Source organism: Cryptomeria japonica, chromosome 4 (assembly GCF_030272615.1).
Source record: "Cryptomeria japonica chromosome 4, Sugi_1.0, whole genome shotgun sequence".
Lineage (NCBI taxonomy): Eukaryota > Viridiplantae > Streptophyta > Pinopsida > Cupressales > Cupressaceae > Cryptomeria > Cryptomeria japonica.
In genome coordinates, this window is record NC_081408.1 from 471924233 (window position 1) to 471942828 (window position 18596).

An 18596-nucleotide genomic window follows, 5' to 3' on the forward strand; every position below is an offset into this window, starting at 1 on the left:
GAAGTAGGAAACAAAGACACCACTCTTCCTTTTCTATCTGACTTGAAAGACAATAAATCCTTATTAGCATAAAATCTATCCAATCTTGAGTAGATCCTTTTTCCCTAGGTTTGATTATTACACCATGTATACCAAATGTACTTATTACTTCCTTTCATCTTATTGAGAGGATAAAATAGATTAAGATCTCCCTTCATTTGAAACCAAAAAGTAGCTTATTCCCTTTATATAAACTTTCATTTCCTCCCAATTTATCTTCTTTATATTCTAGCATATAAAATTCTCCTATAAACCTTGGAATTTTGGGTATGGAATTGGTCATATAGCTTCATAAGAAGCACCCTTCTTTGTAGTCATTGGAAACATTGAAATAGAACAAACCAAACCAAATAAATTATCCTTCTCCAATGTTACCCACACAAGCATATTGTAAGGAGAAACACCACGATCGACAACACATTGAGGCCACATAGGCTTTATTAGAATAGTACCACCTCCTTTACCCTTTTCATGAAGTATACATAATGCTTTAGCATTCTTCCAAACAAACTTCAAGATATAATCCATCTGAAACCCAATAGCCTTGACTTCTTGAAGGTGTAGTAAATCCAACATGGGTCTGTAATTACAAAAAGACCTTAAGATATATTTCTTGTTAAGGGATTCCAATCCTATAACATTCCAATTACAGATATTGATTACCATTTGCAAATATACGAAGACAACACTATTTTTTATTTTTATAGATCCTATTAAAAAACTTTGGGATTTACTCCCCCTTCCCTTTTTTCAAAACCTTTCTAACATTACAATACCTATCAACTCATTTCCTATTCTTCTTATCTTCTTTGTATTTAAAATCTTCCCTTTTTTCAAAACCTTTCTAACATTACAATACCTATCAACTCATTTCCTATTCTTCTTATCTTCTTTGTATTTAAAATCTCCTTTAGCTAGGATCATTTATAAAGCACTGTCAAAGTAGAGGTAGTTATAGAAATCTAGAGTCACTTTATTGCCTTTATTCTCATTTAAGACCTCATGGGTATTGTCTTTAGCAACAAGTCACGTGTTTAACAATATTTGTCTACACTATAAGGAATTCTTTTTTTCCTCCTTAACATGAGATTCTATTTTTGCAAGGGCCAATTATTGAGCATTTTTACACCTTGGTACACTAGAGACAATATTAGAGCCAACCACATTCATATAATCACAATAATGGCCTTAATAACCACTAAATCCCCATCAAATTATGGGTCACACATAGAGATGCCCCCATGCAAATATTCTCCCTCTACAAAACCATTATTTGAGGGGGTAATATTACCCCCTCCCCACCAACATTATTAACATCCATAGGATTAGTAGCTACATTAGAAGAGACAATTAGGTAATCCCTTTATTTTTTAAAAATTATTTATTTATTTTTCACTAGTAGGAACACTTGAAAAAAACCACAAAGATCTGATAAAAATTTTAGGACAATATTTCCTCAAATGATCATTTATTTAGAGAAAAAATAAGCATTCAAACTACCTAGTCATCCAACATAAGATAAAAAATATTTTATTCTCTACTTGCACATAAAGCACTTTCAAAATTTCTCTATTGGGAAGGATAGAAATTAACATCAGAATTGAAATGGGGAAGAGTAATTATAGTTTCTTCAACTTACAAGACATTCCCCAAAGGTCTCATCAAATGAGAAAAAAAATGCTACAATTGGTAAGGAACATTTCTAATTTCCAACCACCTCAAAGTAGAATTAGCAACCACTTCATCATTTTTTGCTTCAAGTGACCATGGAATCACCATAAAAATAGATTGTCCCAAGTTCCAAAATTATTTACTAAGAACACTCTCTTGCATCTTATGGCTTCTATAAAAGACCACAAACATGCCTTTTTGAAGCATTCAATAGAAGTTTACATAAACCCTGTAGTGCCCCTACCCTAGTCAGCTTTGTAAATTCGGTTTGACCTTGGTTGACTTTTTTTATGTGGCATTCTTGGGTGGTTGATTTACCATTATGTAATGTTGTAGTAAGATATTATGATTATTGTGCGTACCTGTTAATGTGCTTTCACATTGATTTTTATGTTATTAATCTCGGGCTAACACTTTCATTATATATATATATATATATATATATATATATATATATATATATATATATATATATATATATATATATATATATATATATATATGCTTGTGTGACTCATGGTTGCAGGAGATTGCAGGTACAGTACCACCTAGGTGCGAGGTTTGTCTTCACCTGGATTCACAGGTTTGAGTGTACCTCTTTGGTCCTTAGAGTTTGGATTAGGTGGTCGTAAAAGACTCATTTTACCCTAGTCGTGCTCAAGTGAGCGTCATCAGTCGTTCGTTGGTTTTCCTTTTTGTTTGGGTTTGCGGGTCATGTATCTGGTTGTCTTTCTTGGGTTGCGTGCTTTGCGTGTGGTAAAATTGAGTATTTAATCCTAAGTATTTAATTTGATTTAATGTGTGCTTACGCATTTTAATTAAGGAATTAAATTAAATAGGTTTTTTTATGTGATTAATCATTAATTAAAAATTGCTCTATTCATGTTTGTAGCAAGTTCAATTTAATAGTTAATTTTAAATAATGAATTTATTCAATTTATGCATTTTGAAAGGAAAGATTTAAATTTATTCGAATTAGAAATAATTTAATCTCTTTTGCATTTTGGAATAGAAAGGTTAATTTCAATTATTTAAGAAAATCAATTTTAATTAGAAAAACAAGTTTAATATATATATATATATATATATATATATATATATATATATATATATATATATATAGTGTGAAAGATTGATTTTGGGATTTTATTTTAATTAAAAATATTTTACCCTCATTAATATTTTGAAATATAAATGTTAGTTTTGTAATATTGAGAAAATTAGAAATTAAATGAGGAAGAGAAAGCATTTTGATTTTTCTAATTAGAAAAGCAAGTTTAAAATATTTGAATAGTTTGAAAAGAATGATTTTTCATTTTATTTAAAAGAAAGTGTTTTAAATTCAAAGATAAGAGATTAGGTCAAATATTCTTCCATTTTAACCTAGGTATGAAAATATTTTGGGGGATTTTTTTTTTGGAGAGCTTTTTTGAAAACATTTTTGGAGAAGGACTTTTGGAGGAAAATTTTGCATTCCAAATTTTTTTTTTTTTTAGTTTGGTTGAAAGATTTCTACAGTTGGGAAAATTGGTAGCTCTTTCCAAATTTTTATCCAGGAAAGCTTAACCAGTTTGGTGGAAGGATTTCTACAGTTGGGAAAATTGGTAGCTCTTCCCAAACTTTCATCTAGGAAAGCTTAACCAGGTTGAATTATTTGATCTGTTGTTTTGTTTAATACAAAAAATAAAAATGGGAAATGAAATATTCTCTGTGAATTCTTGTTTGTTTCATTGTTTTGATTGTTTGAATTTGTTCATTAAATCTACCTGAGAATAAAAAAATAAAAAAATCCAACTGATATAACATATTTGGGGGTTTAAATTTAATCAGTTTCCATTTTTTAAAATTTGGGGAAAAATGAAATGGACATGAAAACTTTTCATGATTTTATTATTTGATTTCCAATTTTTGGTTGAATATAGTTTTGATTCATGTTTTATTTCCATTAAATTTAAGCTGGAAGGAATTATTTTGGTTTAAAAATTCTTCTCTGGCATGTTGTTATGCTGCCAAATTTTATTCCAAAATGAAACCCCTGTAGAAGTTTTTATTATGCTATTTTAGAATGTCAAAAATATCCCCAAATTTAAAAACTGGGTTTCTACAAACTTTTTTGGGTTTCTTGGTGACTTTGCATTCTAACTTTTGTATAAATTTCGTAAAAATCATGTTCTGGGTTTTTGAGAAATGATAGAAACCGTGTGATTATGTTTATTTATATATATAAAGACTTGAGATTTTATATGGCTGATAGAAAATGAAATTTAAGTTGATATGATTTGTTTGAAATTTATAATGATATATGGATCTTATATTTATTTGTGCATTTATAGGCAATTTAGTCAATATGAGTTTATTGGGAAACCAAAATCTTTAATTAGATTAATTTATGGCCTTTGACTTATTTTTTTATATTTTTTTGAAAAAAAAGGGTTGTTTGGAAATCATGATGCTTATGAACCTGTCTTCAATCAATTGTGAAGCTATTTGGTTCAATTTTGTGTAAAAGAGGAAATTTTCTTGTATATTTCATATGAATGTAACTGTCATTGTTTTGCAAGTTAAATAGAATAATTAATGATTTTTGGAATTATGTATTACTTTTATGTTTTTTTTTGTGTTTTTTTTAAAGTATAGATATACTATGTCAAGATAAAATAAAAATGATGTTTTATTTTGAAAATGAATATCATATGTTTATGTGATTAAATAATACTTGATTTTATATCACTGGGTGCTCTGCTTACTATATTCATGTATTTATGGTTTGAAAACTCGTGATGATGTATTTATGTTATTGTATGATGCAATCAAACTTTAGGGAGTTAGAAAACCATGAATGCCTATACCTAGACAAGGTAGATTACTGCAATCAAACTTAGATCCTCTAGAAAACTAGATCGATTGTAATGTTTAACCAATGTGGAAAAATATTGTCTTCTCTGGGTTATGTCTGTGCATGTTTAAATTTATGTTTTCGCATTTGCTTAGGGAATGACAAGTCCTTATTTGTAATTGTTGGTTATTGTCATTTGTCGATTTGGGTACCGGTTTATGTCCTTGATCCTAAATCTTGACTGTTTTCATGTGATGGTTTGTATTCGATCATGTCCTTTGTGCGAATGTTTAATATTGGTTTGTGGTAGACCAGAGCTGGTCAGGTCTCTAGTTAGAGTACTGTCAGTCAGTGCACCCCGTATGAAGTTCAGTTTGACCAAGTGGGTAATCCTAACATATTGAAATCCATTTGCTTGACCTTGTGTATTCCTGGGTTTTAGGAGTTCACTTGAATATGTTCGCTAGTGTGTTGTTGTGTTGCCTTTGATAGGAGCAAGGTTGTGGAGTCATCCTAATGTTTATTGCCCTCATGAGAACTTGATATTCATGTGAGACCATGGGATTCTTATGATGGGTTGTGAAGATTTAGTTTCACAGATGCTCTAGTTGATCTTTTATAATTGCTTCTTATTATGTTCAGTTGGATCCTTTCCTATTCGGGGATCATTCATGTATTTATTTGACCAATGTGGTCATATGTATTACTGGTTATGTTCACCTTGATGGCGGGATTGTAAATGATGTGAATCTTATGTATTCTTCACTATTGATTAAGTATCAGAGGGGTCTTGCAGTTGAGCAGACCCGAAGATGTAGCCCACTAAGGGTGAACTCTGAGATCATTTCGATGTTATGTGGTGCTTTTAAATTTTGATGTTTTCTTTTATTTCGGCATGTATGGATGCTTTATGTTAAAATGTATAATGGGGATTAGATGAAGATAATCATAAATGCATGTATGTAGTCATTTTATTAAATGCAATAATTAGGATCATAAGAGGATGTAGATTTGATCAATGGAATATATTTAGTTATTGATAGCGTAATTAAGTAGGCATGGGAAGTATTTATTAGTTTATTATGAAGCTAAAGTACGATATGAAATCAGATGCATGGCATATGTTTGATATAATATTGAACGTAATAATTGGTTAAAATTTACTAGATGAACTTAATCATGTTAACCATAGCTTTAACTCTAATGGATGGACTTCGTTAAGTTTTCTATATTTTAACTCTAATGAATGAACACCCACATGTTATCTATGTTTTAACTTTAATGGGTAAATTTCCTCATGTTAGCCTCATCTACAACCATAATGGATGAACGCGTCCTATCATCTATAATTCTAATTTATTGAACAAATTATTTCCATGTTTTAAGTAATAACATGTAGTTAATTAAACCTGCTTATTTGGATCAAATGTCGTGAGTTGAGTTAGATGTTAAATTAAGTAATCACGTGGGGAAACTCCTTAGGTATTGTTTAGTCTTTCGCTGTGTCGTCTGAGCTTATGATAAATCGTTGTATCATTATGTTATGTTTAATTTAAAAAAACTAAAAATTATGTGCACTCCATTCGTGTGTTTTAGCTTTATCCCTTTGGGATTTCCTGGCGGGGCATTGTAAACCCCCATTTTCCCCATAAATGTTACAATCCATTCATCAAATAAATTCTCAACAAAAGAAAGTTACTATCCAAGTAAACAAAGAAAATTACAACCTTTCTTAGCCTATTTCCCTCATTTCTAATAACTTGTAACATCTCTGGATTAGGAGAAATATAGAGGAGTTTATCAATAGAGGGGAACTTATCAACTTATCCTAGTTAGTTGACTCCTCCATTGATGAAGCTTTGTGTTCTTATCCTTGTTTACCCACCCCCCAAACCTCTTCCATCCTCAAGCATAAAAAACTATACAAAACTATCAATTCACCAAAATCAATGTATAATCTCAAGGCTTCCTTTTGGCTAGGATTAGGAAAATTATACCCATCTATTTTATCAACATTCTCCCCAATTCCCAATACATTAACATCATCTAGCATCTCATTACTTACCTCGTAGAACATATAACTATGACCATCACCCAGACTCATCATAAAGATTAATGGTACAACTTAGTATTTAATGCATAGGCCAAACCTAGTATAAAAGTTCTTAGAAATGACATCAAAATCCACTTGTGTGCGGGGAAATATGCTTTCAAAATAGACTAAAATAACTAAAACATCAGCCAAAAAACATAAATCAAAACAACAATCAAGATTAGGCTAAAAGGGGTCAAAAGAGCATATACAAATCTATATAAAACCCCTTTGCTGAGTAGATTTTTCCATGATGTTTGTCTGGATGTGTGCTCACTCAAGATTTTGACAACATAATGACCCTCAAATGGGAAATGGGTGAGAGGATAAAAATGGATAAAGGTTGGATTTATAGGATTTTGGATGAGATTGGATGAATGGTCAATATCGATTGATTAAGATCAATGGTTGAGGATGAAGGAGAGAAATAAAGAAATTAAAATTTTCCTTTTGGGTACTTGAGGGAACAAGCCCATGTGCTTGATGTCAAGGGACGAGTTGACTTCACTTAATCATGGATTAAGTATGTTCATATGATTAGTGGAGTGGGTTAGGTCAAGATTAGGATTTAAATTACAATGCAAGTGAGAAGGAGAATGCAAGTGGATGAGGGAAAATAGGATTTTTGAATTGATTTTAATTCAAAATTGGAGGAAAGTGGAGATGGGGATTTAATTAAATAAACATACAATTTTATTTAATTAAATAGGTGGAGGGCTAAGAGGTAGTGTTTAATAGGTAAATTAATTAAATTAATTACCTTAGGAAGTAGACTAGAAAATAGAGGAATAAAGTTTATTAATTAAATAGGAATAAATTATTTAATTAACAAAAATAACCATAATAGATGCATAATGGAAATAAATTGATTAAACACAAGTAATCAATTTTAGGTGTCTATATTTTGCCCCTCTTTGAAATGGTGTTACGAAGTAGCATCATTCTAAAGAAAATTAAGATATAGAGCTTAGAAGAACATGGTTAGATTAGGGAAAATACCCTAGTCATTCAATGAAGTGTCTAGGAGAAAATATGCTTGGAGATGAGGATGAGGATGAGGATGTCCCCTCAAGAGGACATGCGGGTTCAAGAGAACATGAGTGTGAGCTATAAATGGATGAGATGATGCATACATGATGTATGGGTGTTGATGGGAAATGCATTATGGATTATGATTATGATGTTAATGAATATGTGTAATGGGTGTGAAAGGATGAAAATAATTAATGGATAAACTAACAAGTCTGTATATTATGTATGATGAAACTAGATGAAAATGCAATGGATGTAGATGATAAGAGATAGACTAACAAATATCTAGTATGTAAGATGCAATGAGATGAGAAGGGAATGATATGGATAAATGCAAGGGGAGATGAATGATAGAATAGTGGATGAAAGGAGAATGCAAAATATGGGGGAAATAAGAAGTAGGAGGGGGGATAGAAAGATAAGATGGATGGATTAAAAAGATGTGGGATAAATGGGTGGGGGAGATTGAGCATCGTATGGTAACTACCATGTAGTGAAAACTTATTCTGATTGACCATTGTCTATGAGGCACCATGGTATAAGGAACTAAGGTGATTTCATAACCAATGCATGGAATAACACAACAAATAAAAAGGTTAGTCTAACATCTCTCAAAGCTATAGAGAACTTTGAAGGAAACGATGGTAGAAAAACCACAAGCAAAAGATATGCCCCAGTGTAACATGAGACAGGGTCCAAGATCTCATGAGCAAACAACATGGGACACATCAATAAAACACACACAAGTAGAAAATAAAGACCATGCCCCTAGTTTAACCATTCACAACACACCATGATATAAAGGATCATGGTGACCATAAGGAGGTAAAAATAGGAAACTCAAGATAAATATAAATAAAGATCCAAAAGCACCAAAGAAATGGAAAGTATCTTGCGTACCTTTTTCCATAGGGAAGATGATAGACGGGGTTGATGTTTTGTGATATGAGGAATGATACATCCTATCAAGACCAATGATGGATACTTAGAAATCAGGATTCCTATGACAAGAGACAAGAGAGACACACAAAACCTCAAGGATACCAAAAACATGATTATTGAAGCACCAGCTAGATAGGGACAAAGTCTTGATGACATAAAAGATGAGACCTAAGAACATGTATGTATAAATGACCCTAGATGAAGACACATGACTAACACTATGTACAAGATTCTATTTACAAGATATACTCTTGGGATGATGTATGATGAAACAAATACAAACGTGATGTTGCCCCAGTCAAGATAAAAAGCCACAAGGGATTGATGGTTGATGGTGTGTTGTTGATGTCGGAATGATATTTCCCAAAACAACACAAGGATTGGATAGATGACTAATGGGGTGTTGTTGATGATGAAACAATATATCCCAAAACAACACAAGGATTGGGAAGAATGTATCTCGATGATGATGATTGGATTGCGATCAAGGCTTGCAACAAGGTTGGGAACAAGACCAAGGATGTGATTGGGTGATTTGATTGGTGTTTGATGTTGGATAGTTTGAGGAGATGGATAGTATTTTCATGCGATGTTGGTTTGCGAGGATCATTGGGATTTATGGGATGGATGATAGTGGATTGCATGGGGCTAGCCTATAGCTAGAAATCGATGACAAGGGATGTAAGAGGTGATAGAATGATATGATAGGAGGGATGAAAAGTTGGAGGATAAGATGAAGATGATTTGGAGATGGAAGCATTAGGAGACAAGGATGGGGAGATGGAAAGATAATGTATGAAGAGAGGGAGGAATTAGGAGATAAGGATTGTTGAACGAAGGGATTAGTGGATAGATGATGGGAGTGAAAGGGTCTCCAAGGATTATGTCATAGGGGAAAAAGATGAACCACATGGATAATGTCATGTATGATGGGGCATGAGAGAGATATGATAGGATGAATGATCAAATAAATGGAGAATGGGTGAAAATTTTGTAAACTCGGGGAGGTTTAGAAAATTTGAATTTCACCCCAATATGCAAGACAATATCTCTCAGAAGGCTAGATAAAGTCTGTCCTAATTATAAGGGAAGACTCCCCCTTTCTACTACAATCTATACTAATATTATTCTACCTGCTAACTTTACACTAATCTAGAATGATACAATTACTTCACTCTCTTTTTTTTGAGTAAGTATTTTCCCAATTCTCTATCGAGAATGAATTTCTTTCTTAAGACAAAAAACAATTCTCACTTACAGTAATTCAAAAATATAAACTAATTGGAAGCAAAGATTTCATAAAAGTACAAATCCTCTCGTTACTTCCTTTTCTCAAATTGATTTATGGGACAGGAAAATAGTAATGAAGCTCAAAGTCTTCTCTTTACTACTATCCTATCAACCTCTTTACAAATAACTCTTTTCAACTAATACTTTTTAAGTAACAAATGAAGCACAAAGTCTTTATGTTGCTACTTGCATGCATAAATTTCCTCAAGAATGACAAAGTGAAGCACAGTCTTTGAATGGTTATCCACACATTTATCCTATTTCCAAATCCACAAAGTAACACAAAGTCTACTTAGAAAATTCAAACTACTCTTCAATATCACACAATTCACACTACTCAACTCATTCTCACTAAGAATATGACATAAATGACATAATAACATCTAAATCATAAACATTTTCTTTTGGATAGCCCTTGCTGGGCTAAAGCTTGGGTGAAAGGTCTTACCCCCAAGATCAACATTTTCTTTGGGATAGCCATTCAAGACAAAATTCTTACTACTGAGAATATCAGAAAAAGAGGTATCAACATGCCAAGTTTTTGTACTCTCTGTAAGCAGAATGAGGAGACAATAAATCATATGCTCTTTCATTGCCCCTTCTCAACTGATGTTTGGGGAAGTTGTTTGGATCAATTCAATATCAGTTGGAGCTTCCCCAACTTGATTCAAGAGATTTTCAAGTCATGGCATCATCCTTCAAAAAATAGAACCACTACCTTATCATGGAGAATTGCTTTACCTCACATGTGTTGGGGTATATGGAAAGAGAGAAATGATAGAATTTTCAAAGAAAAGAATACTAAGGCTAACATTGTGTTTGAAAAAATAAGAAGAATTATAGTGGAAAATATGTATATTATAGGTGGTATTGATAATCCTAACACTAAGGAGGATCAATTTGTCTATAAAAAATGGAGATTAAAAGCTCAAGAGAGCATCCAGAGTAATCCTAGAGAGGGAGAGATATGGATCAGCCCGCCTAGGGGATGGATGAAAATCAATCTTGATGGGGCCTCTAAGGGAAACCTGGGGGTTGCAGGATGTGGAGTGGTCCTAAGGGATGAATGGGGAATATGTAAAATCATAAAATGTATTCCTATAGGAAATCAGACCAATCATGTTATTGAAGCCATGGCGGCTTATCATGGGATTATCCTTGCCAAAGAAGCCAATTGCACTAAAGTTTGGTGTGAAGGAGACTCCTTAAACATTATCAATTGTTTAAATATGAAATTCCCACCATATTGGTCAATTAGTAATGCTATTAAAGCTACTAGGAAAATCAGTGAAGAGTTTGAAATGTGTGTTTTTACACATGTTTACAGGGAGGCCAACTCTTGCGCTGATTGGGCAGCCAACCTAGCTTGCTAATCAGGAGACATCATTACTAGCTATGGTGAAATGGAGATTGCAAGTGAAATGAAATCCTTGCTCAATCAGGACCGAAGCTATAAAAGGCAACGTGGTACTTTTAATCATTATTTCTAATGACCTTTCTGCCTTTTTCGATGCAGGGCTTGCTTGAAGATAATGAGCTATTAAATAGGTGTCATATCATTATTATTTGGCATGGATTATGGGCGCTCTTACAAAATAACCACAGAAACCAGAGGAAAAGTTATCAAAATGAGAGAAGGCATTGCAAGGAAGGTGCTGGAAAAATGGGAGGTAACAAGAAAAGATTTGAACCTGCTTCCTGCTCTGAATGGAGAAAGAATGAAGAAGTTTGGGGTATCCTTTAGCAGGGGGGTCTCAATGTTTTCATGGAATGACTAAATGGGAAGGACCCCACAATCATCGGCTATTTCATCAAGAACTGGAAAAATGGAAAAATTTCGATTGGATCACATATGATGAATGTAGACGAAGAGGTTATCGCTGAGGCCACGGGGATGACTACCGAGGGTATGAAATTTTACAGGGACAGAGGGATATCAGATAAAGTAGCAGACAAGTTTCCTATTATGGATGGTGAGAGAAGAAAGATGATCAAAATTGACAACTCCTACCACTCCCTGAAGAGAATTTGTAGGCCATGGAGGTTTGTCTTATTTGCTTCTATTGAATATATTACCTTAGATGGTAGGTTTACCAGGGCATATGGGCATCACTTTGTCCTTCTCAACCATTTTCGTCATGGAGAAAGGGTTAGCCTTCCCTATTACCTTGCCTGTTCAATGGATCATACTATAAAGGAGATCCAGAAGGACCCTAAAGGTGATCATGCCCTCCACCAGGGGCTTATGGTCCTAGTTTATAAAATGCTAAAGGGGAAGTGCATTGAAAAGCCTATTAAAGGCAAAAATGCCAGAGATGAGACTATAAAAAGCAAGGATAGTGGTTTCAACTTTGATTCAGAGACCGAGGGAGAGTCGAAAGAAACTAGCAAAAAAGGGAGGATTAGGGCCAAGAAGAGGAGGATTATTGTGGAATCTAAAATTTTGGATTCTGAAACTGAATCCCTTGAGGAAAAACCTGTTAAAAAGAGGAAAGGGAAAGCCACTAAAAAGAAGGCTGAGAAAAAGAACACTAAAAAGGGTAGCAATTCTGATTTCAATTATGTTATGGTTGAATCTAAGGAGGAGGATGAAGAAAATAAGAGGATTGATAGTCAGGACAAAGAAGGGGAGGGTAACCCGGTTAAGGATAATTTGGGGACCGTGAATACCACTAGTTTGCATAAGGAGGAAAAAGGGGGTCAAAGTGATAGTGGTGACAAAGATACTATTAAGGCCTTTTGTGAGACCATTGCTACTATGGTGAAGGTTATTAATAGTTTGAAAATTGATACATAGGCTATGGCAAGAATTACAGTTGGTAACAAGCCCTTGGCGGAGCATGTTAAAGAGTTAGTGGCCGTTCTGCATAATGCGGAAGCTATTGAATGTATGGTTGGAAAAATCTTAGCAACGGAAAAAAAGGTCAATGAGATGGGAGATAGAAAGGAAATGGAAAACAAAATGAAATATTTTGGCAGCAAAATTGATAGGCTAGAGCACAACGTCAAGCAGATTGCTGATCAAAATTTCCAAATCCTCAAATCTTCGGTGGACAACATGAACATCTTTATCAACAGGTTGGAGAATAATGTAGAGAAGGACAGTGATAAAGAGCAGATGAACAAGAAGGGTCATGAAAGGAGGACCAGAGCCAACACAAAGAATAAGGTTGACATCGATGGTCGTGAGCTGGAGGATATGAAGACCTCAACGAACAACATGAAACAAATGGTTGTTCACGCTGAGGAAATTTTGAATAGTATTTAGTTCCAGTTGTTGTCCTTGGTTCTGTCTCTTTTCTAGTTTTGTGCTTTCCTTTTGCTGTCTGTTCTGAGTTTTTAATGTAATGATGTATTAAGTTGTTCCCTTCTGGTGGGTTCATTTTGTCTTTTTGAAGTGATCAGGCACTTTTTTTAGCATTTCTGTTTTTGTGGCTTGTACAAGGTTCGGGTACCTTTCAAATACCTTCTTTTACTTAATCAAAACATATAAATCATAAACAAAGACAATTTCAACACAAAGTTTAAAAGCCAAAATTTGTCTTCTTCTTATTTTGATTGAGCTTGCAAAATCACAATTTGAACACAAAGTCTCACTTTTCTTTTCACTTTGACGGAGTTTTGTTGCATAAAATAAAAGATACCAATTACAATGAGCACCCTCATATATATAGATGAGGTGTAATGAGCAAAAATAGGAAAGTTGCAACTAAATAAGACCAAGTCAAAGAAAGAGTTTGATTTGACATGGGACTTATGCACTCCTAAATGCAAAACCATTATGTAAAATGACACTTGAAATGTCAATCGCAACTACAAAATGGCACTAGTCTAAGAAGGCATAAAAATGACTAAGTTGTTGGAGCTCCATTTTGTGTCTTGTCATCTCTATCTTTCTTTAGAAACTGAATCATCAGGCTCATCTTCATAGGCAAAGATAACTTGTATTTTGGTAATTAAATTTTCCAATAGAGTGCATTCCTTCTTAGACCTCTTCCAGATGGACTCCAAATCCAAAACAAATTGAATCCCTATTATCTTATCAAGTGAGGTGTGTGAGAAATCTTCTCGTTCTACTTCATCCTGGATGAACAAACTAAAAACCTGAATACTTAAATCTAGAGGCAATAGATTTTTCTCTTCATCCAACATTTTACAAGGAAATTCTGTGATCTTGGCTAGGATTTCTTTGATAGTACTTTCACTTATCTTTCTAGACTTTTTGATATCTTTAATTATTTCCACCAAAATTTCCATTCTATGTTTAATAAGTTCCTTATGTTGCACAAAGAATTTTCTAGAAGGAACAATATCATTGTCAACCAAAACATCCAAAAGGAAATCTCTCAACTTGAGCCAAGCTTCAAGGTTATTCTTATGTGTTTCAATCTCTTTTGTTAAAGCATCGAGTACTGTATCAAATTTAGATTCAACAATTTGAATATTGTCAATCAACTTGATCGCTGAAGTCAAAGATGAGTTCCTTGACTTTGTACTATGTCCATGCACTCACTTACTAAGGTGCCCCTTGAGGTGAGTTTCTTAGCTTTCTTGATGGCTCCTTCACAAATGGATGAAGTTAGTGGCTCAACTATCTCAGTAGACAGTAATTTTGATCAAAATATCTGTAAGAAATTCTACTTGAGCCTTGAGCTTATCTTTCTTAAATTTTTCCTCATCATATCTAATAATGAGGGATTGGAAGGCCTCTTGAGCATCCTACTTGGCACCATCATGGGTTTGTTTGTGAAGATCTATTCTTCTTACAATTTAATCATTTGCTTCAACTTCATTTACATTTTTATCCAAAGGGGGTTTTGCAACTTTAACATACTTATTTCTAGCCTGGTCAATTTTTACTCTTGAGATAGTTTTGGCCTTCTTGGTAGTCTTTGACTTAACGAGAATGAATTGACCAAAATCAAATTTATCAAGAGAAATTGCATGTTTCTTTCTCTTGGGAGTATTTGAAACTAACCATGGTGGAATTGCAGAAAAATTTTTAGAACCAGAAACTAATGTTTGTGAAACAATCTATAATGCCCCGCCAAGAACCCCAAAGGAATACTCACAAGGGTGAAACGATTTTTTTTTTAAAGTATAAACATAATAGGTGCATAACACACAACATGCACGATAACACAAGTGGAAGGCTTATACCAAAATTCCTTAAGGGTTACTAACAAAGAATCAAAAACAAAAGATAAATCCCACATTTAAGGTTAATCCAATAATCCATCATTAACTCAGTGATCACAAGAAGCCATATGCAATAACAAATTACACCATTGAAATATTGAAAGGATACAATATAATTTCTCTTCAATAAGCATGTACACATAACATAAAGGAAACTGATAAATAACATCCCAATCTAGGATTACATTGTTCTTCCAATACATGGCTGCTTAATATACATATAAAGATACAACTTAACCAATTATAGGGTTACAAAATATCACGATACAATGACCACATAGGTCTCCAAATAACAACAATCTCCAAACATGAGATTAAGCGTGAGTCATAAACCACAAAAATACCTGCGAAGCCAATCCTCGCATGAAGGTATAAACAAGTACATCCGATGGGAAGTGGCACTACCACCCATCCATGTAATTCCCTAAATGGAATCACCCCACTGTGCTAGGAGATAGCTGAGGACACTCAAGCAAGCAAAAGCATGACATGGTCGACAAAACAATACGACACCATGACAACATAAAGAGACTCCACAATAATGCTGGTGACTCAACATCACAAATACACAAGTGAACTGACATCACAAACCACAAGTGAGACGACATCAAATACCACAAGTTAACTAACATCACATACCATGAGTGAACCTAAAGAGAGAGTTTCATCACATAGCTTATGATGGTTACCATGGTCGGCCTCCATAGGTCTCAACTCACTGTCCTGGTAACCTTTCCCAAACCTCCGGTTCCAACTAAGTCTCATGCAGACCCTACCAGCCTTTCATGAAGACAAGGTGGTCGGTTTGCCATTCCAAGCCTTCTCACTGCATTATGAGCCTCGGTACAAGCACTCACCTATGCACAAGGTACAATATCTTTATTAATGTTTGAGAACTACCCACCTAATCAATTAATTAGATTATCACTTATTATCTTACTTTCGAAGGGTCATCCTGCCAACCTCTTTGGGCGCAGCCCCCTTTCGAAAGCCACTCTTTCAAAGGACACTAAACAAACATGGTCACTCCATGAGGACCCTATGGTGAAGCAGACAACCATAACACCACTATCCAAATACAAGTGGTCAAAACAAGGACATACTGACTCTTGGTTAAAAATAAGGCAAGACACTACATGGTTAAGGCAACAAAGTCATCATATATCACTTGGTCAAAGGTACCAAATACACCACCACAGGACGACTAAACCACAAACTAGAAATAACACAATATGACTCTTGCAAGGAAAGCTTATTTCACTAAGTCTGCACTCAGATGATCTTTGATAAAATCAACATCATAAGCACTTGCAACATCATTGATTGAAAATTAAATAAAACACTTTTATGATATTCACATCTATTCAATTTTCAAATCAATATTCCATCCAGAATGAAATTCACATCAAATATTCAACTGAACAAAACATGAATTCCTAACAGGCATTTAATTCATTTCCAGAATATATCCAAATTAACCAATTTGAATTACTAATTCATGCCTTGATTTTCATTGATAAATTTATTAAACTACATAATAAAAATCACTATTTTATTTAACATAATAAAAAACCACTTAACAAATCTTTCATTTAATAAAAATTAAATTCATAGCACATAGAAATTTGTACCGCTATGGGTACAAGGTTACACGGTGGTCGAGACCAACCTGCAGCAGTGCTGTTGCCGAGGCCGCAGACACTACTTGTTAGTAGTACTGTTGTCAATCGGTAGTACTGCTACCAACTGGTAGCAGTCCTACCAACCAGTAGCAGTCCTACCAAGCGGTAGTACTGCTACCAAATAGTAACAGTCCTACTGACCACCGGTAGTACTACTACCGCGTAGCAGTAGTAGTACTATCGACCGGTAGCACTGCTACCTACGGGCAGTAGACACTACCGATCTGCGTGGTGGGACTAGCCCGCCATAGGGTAAGGTAAAGTCCAAATTAATAAAAATTCTTACTTCTTAAGCATTTAAAAATCACAAGATACTAATCATTTAAACATAAAAAATGATTCATTTCCATATCGTTTCACAGGCACACACACACAGTGCCAAGATCCAAATTCAAATGGAAATTTACCAATACAGTAAATGGTGAAATACAATCACACAAGAACCCCAAATCTTGGGCAATAAGATAATAGGAGCACACAACAAACTAAATCCAATTCATTCTATTTCAAATAGAAGAGGCGATCCAAGAAGTTGATTTTCAAGAACACAAAAACATACAACAAATAGAGAAATGAGCCATTTCTTTCCTATAAGAAAACATATGATAAAAGCTTCACAAAATTAACAATAACAAGCATTTCTTCTTCCATTCCAATCATTCCACAAGATTCTACAAGAAGATTTGCATTTTCTTTCATACATAGGAAGCAACTAAAAAATCAAAATTAAATTTAAAACAAGAAGAGATCATCCAACCTTGAAGAGAACTAGCAAGCAAACTGGTGGAAGAATCCCAGTCCTTGCAAACCAAATCAAATTCTAGCTCCTCTTTCAGAATGTTTTTCCAAATTTTCTCTTCCCAATTTTCTGCCCCCTCTTCTCGTGAATTTCCAGGAATATATGGGGAAAATAATTTCAACCTAAACTTTCTAGGTTGAAAATTTTCTCCACCAATCAGATTAATTTATCAAAAACATACAAAAAGAGTCTGATCAAGGAGGGGTACTACATCCTCCCCCCCAAGCCTAAGCTTACTCCTGGAAGCCTAAAACAGATAAGAATAAATCTCTCTCCTCTTCACTGCATCTTCCCATGTCGCTGAGGTCTCATCACTTGGTTCCCATAGGACCCTTACCTACTTGATTGTACGACCCCTGAGGGTCAAATCCTGACGTTGAAGAATGTGCACGGGCTCCATGGAAAGCTTCCCATCCTCAACCTGCAAAGCGTTCCAATCAAGAACATGGGTCACATCAGGATGATAAGGTCAAAGAATAGAAGCATGAATGACATCGTGGATGCGAGATAGACTCGATGGCAGGGCAAGATGGTAGGTAACAGGTCCTATCCTCTCAAGGATCTCAAAAGGGCCTACAAAATGAGGCGCCAACTTAGAACCCTTTCCATAACGGATCTGACTCTTCCACATATGCAGTCTCAAAAATGCATGGTCGCCAACAGAAAACTGATGATCTACTCTATGGGCATCAACATACTTCTTCTGCCTATCCTGGGCAGCAACCAAATGCCCATGAATCTGCTCAACCTGCTGCTCCATCTCACGAAGCAAATCCGGTCCTAAATGCACCCTATCCTCCAACCGATCCCAACTCAAAGGAGTATGACAAGTTTGACCATACAAAGCCTGGAAGGGAGACATGCCTATAGAGTTGTGATATCCACTATTATAAGCAAACTCCACAAGGCAATATATTCCTCTCAACGCGTTTGTTGGTCCATAACATACATGCAAAGCATGTCCTCCAAAACTTGATTCACATGCTCAGTCTGACCGTCGATCTCTAGGTGATA